General features: G+C 42.6%; 1 pseudogene; it reads right to left on the bottom strand.

The window, feature by feature from the left end:
• Nucleotides 1-644: 644 nt before the first annotated feature.
• Nucleotides 645-3245, bottom strand: LOC102739402 (olfactory receptor 7G2-like; annotated as a pseudogene).
• Between the last annotated feature and the right edge of the window lie 566 nt (nt 3246-3811).

Raw genomic sequence — 3811 nt, 5'->3', positions numbered from 1 at the left:
CCCAACCCTTGGGAAAGTATGTAGTCAAACACCTTCCAGGGAAAAAGTGGGAGCCTTGTGTTTCTACTTCTTCACTCTGTGCTGAGCCCAGGGGGATAACCATGAGAAGTACTCATGTACTCCTATAAAAACTGCCTCTCGGTTTTCTGTGGTATCTGGGGACTTGGAAATGCCAAGCCACATTGCTCTCAGAGGTAGGAGATTTGGGAGCCAGTCCCTTAGGTTTGCCATACCAGTTGGGGCCCTATGTGTGTGGTCTTAACCCTTCACTCCTCGGGGATAAGCTGAGTTGGGGATTCTCTCCTGGTTGTAAGGTGCTGTCCCAGGGGTGGGGCTGATGGTGTGAAGCATACCTCAGCTTTTCCTACTTGTTTTGAGGTAGGCATTTTCTCAGTCCTCTGATATCTAGGAGTGACCCAACCAGTTTCTGGATTTCTCTCAGAAGGAATTAATTTGTGTGTACCTGTATGGTGAGTGTGTTCCCAGGAGGAGGGGGGGTCAGGAACCTCCTATTCTGCAAAATGGCTGGTGTTGATGAGAATTCATTAAGTTTAAACATTTAACCAGACCAATATTAGGTCAAATTTATTTAATATGTAGTATTGGGCAATGTAAAGCAGTGATAAAAAAAGACACACTAGGGTCCTGTAAAAGTGACAGTTTTGTAGGAAAAAATTACAGTTTGTAGGACAAAAATGATCAAATACTGGAAATCAAATACTAGCAGCATCAATCTAATATCTGTCTCCATGGTCACATTGCCTCTTCCTCTTCTCTGCGTCTCTTTCACTTCTACCTATTTTATAAGGAAACATATGATTTCTATTTAGGGCCTACCCAGATAATCCAGTATAAGTGCATTGTTTGCAAAGACCCTTTTCCCAAATAAGTTCCAATACCATTCATCCTTTTATCACATGAGTTACTAATTACAAATTAGGGGGATTAGGATGTGGACATATCATATTGAGGGTCCCCATTTCACCTCCTACAGATGTGCTTTGATTGACTACACTGAGAGGCCTATTCTCATCTGACCCTGGGAGGACAGTTTTCTGTCCCTGGGCATCATGTTCAAGCATGACATCTATATTTGCTGCCATCACCTTGTGACTTGAAGAGAACCAGTCCTAGGACAAAGCCACCAAATGGAGAAATGGAGTGAAGCCTACTCCCCTGTTCTTGTACATTCCCTATCTCTGAAATCCTAGTAATGACAAACAACTGTTTCCTGTTCCACCATATTAGGGATAGGTTTTTTCTCTTATTAGAACTGACGGCTTCCTCACTGATGAAGCACAAATAACTCACAATTATTTCAGACTGAGATGATATCATTATACCAATCGTATAGATAATGAAACTGAGTACAGTGGATGCTGATGTTGCCTCAAAGGAATACAGTTTACCAGTGACTGGTCTCCATAATAACCAAGTTGGGGTGTGAAAGGTGAACTCCTTTGCCTCACTGTTGACCTGACTTTGGGTTTCAATTGGCATGGTCTAATCACAGGATCAGCTGTAAGCCGGTCTCTAGATATGACCACAGTCATGCTTCTATCATTTCTCTGAGCTATCCATGATGTACAACTTTCCTTCCTCTGAAAGTCATCCATACAAACAGTATAAAACTTTGACCTCTGCCTCAGGTTCTACCTCTATGGAACTGAGTAAAACATTGAAGCAAGAATTGAAATAACTTGTCAAACATAAAAAAGCTGAATAAAAATAAAAGTTAGGTTTCAACCCTAAGTTTAAATGTACTTGGCTGTTATGTTATCTAGTCATGTTAGAAGCATTTGGTGACAGAAATAGTAAGCATTCTGGGTCTCCTGTGATTTGTATAACTTTGATTTATTTTTTACAACCCAGCCCAAGGTACATGGCACAATCACAGAAAAGAAGGTATCCTACAGACAGGTTTCTTCAAGGCACCCTGCATGTCACTATTCCTCCGACTGTAGATAAAGGGGTTCATCATTTGAGGAATCATGATGTACATCACTGAAGCCATGGTATTCTTCCTGGAAGAGTCACTAACTGCAGAACTAATGTACACACCAACTGCTGTCCCATAGAACAAGGACACAACTGACAGGTGAGACCCACAAGTGGAGAAAGCTTTATACTTTCCACCATCTGATGGCATTCTCAAAACAGAGGAGAAAATTTGAGTGTAGGAGAAAATGATTCCAGAAAGAGGAACACCCCCAAGTAAGCTAGCCAAAAAATACACCAGGATATTATTGATGAGAGTATCAGAGCAGGTAAGCTTGATGATCTGACCAAGTTCACAGAAGTGGGGGATGTCCAAGTCCTTACAGAAGGATAACCATAGGGGCGCCTGGGTGGCTCAGTCGTTAAGTGTCTGCCTTTGGCTCGGGTCATGATCCTAGGGTCCTGGGATCGAGCCCCGCATCAAGCCCCACATCGGGCTCCCTGCTTGGCGGGAAGCCTACTTCTCCCTCTCCCACTCCCTCTGCTTGTGTTCCCTCTCTTGCAGTGTCTCTATCTGTCAAATAAATAAAATCTTTTTTTAAAAAAAGAAAGGATAACCATAGCACCATCAGACTATGAAGCAGGGCATTGACAATGCTAATGAGCAGTGAGAGCACTCATCAGCAGGCCACAGAGTTGGGGGTTCATGATAACGGTATACCTCAGGGGATGGCAGATGGCCACATAGCGGTCATAGGCCATGGCTGCAAGGAGAAAATTTTCGAAGCCAACAAAAGTCAAGACAAAGCAGGGCGCCTGGGTGGCTCAGATGGTTAAGCATCTGCCTTCGGCTCAGGTCATGATCTCAGGGTCCTGGGATCGAGTCCTGCATTGGGCTCCCTGCTCCTTGGGAGCCTGCTTCTCCCTCTGCCTCTCTCTCTCTCTCTCTGTCTCTAATGAATAAATAAATAAAATCTTAAAAAAAAAAAAAGTCAAGACAAAGCAGACCTGGGTGAGGCAGCCTGTATAACTGATGCTCTGAATCTGTGCTTGGATGTTCACCAGCATCTTTGGGATGGTGGTTGTGCTTAAACAGATGTCAGTAAAGGACAGATTGGAGAGGAAGAAGTACATAGGAGAGTGGAGGTGGGAGTCAGAGATGACAGCCAGGATGTTGAGCAGGTTTCCCAGGACAGTAACCAGGTATGTGGACAGGAGAGGCTGAAGAGTAGGGGCTGCAGTTCTGGATCATCTGTCAATCCTAAGAGAAAGAATTCTGAAACATCTGTGTGATTTCTGGGTTCCATGTTGTTGATGAATCTAATGGAAAAGATGGGGTAAAAATAAAATAAAATGAATGGTCCCTGGATGAGCAAATCAGCATCACCTGGAAACTACTTAGGAATGCAAATTCTTGGTACTGCTCCAGATACACTGCTGAAAAACTCTGAGGTAAGGACCAGCAATCTAAGTTTTAACAAACCCTCCAGATAAATCTGATATATGGTAAAGTTTGAGAGCCAGTGCTTAAGTAAAAATAAATAAAACTTATGTATATGGTGAAGCCAAGAGAATATTCAAATCTTTCTCTCTGCTAATTTATTCCTCCATCATCATTATCTCTTACTTTTCTTTCTTCCACTCAAATTTTTGGCTCAAATTTTTATTGATCACCAGCTCTTTTTCACACATTGTGCCAAGTGCTGAGACTGAGACAAAGAATAAACCATGGCATTTCTTTCAGAAATATTCCTTGTCTCAAACAAACAGACAAGAATGAAGTTATCCTATCTCTGTTGCAGAGTATGGTGCCCAACCCTTGGTGTGCCTCAGAATCAGATGAAGGGCTTGTCAAATTACAGATGAGTTATAT

This window comes from Leptonychotes weddellii, unplaced genomic scaffold (assembly GCF_054177405.1).
Source record: "Leptonychotes weddellii isolate Sample4059 unplaced genomic scaffold, ASM5417740v2 HiC_scaffold_1117, whole genome shotgun sequence".
In the NCBI taxonomy this organism is placed as follows: domain Eukaryota; kingdom Metazoa; phylum Chordata; class Mammalia; order Carnivora; family Phocidae; genus Leptonychotes; species Leptonychotes weddellii.
The sequence above is the reverse complement of the archived record's forward strand: the minus strand, read 5'-3'. Positions and strand labels throughout refer to the sequence as shown.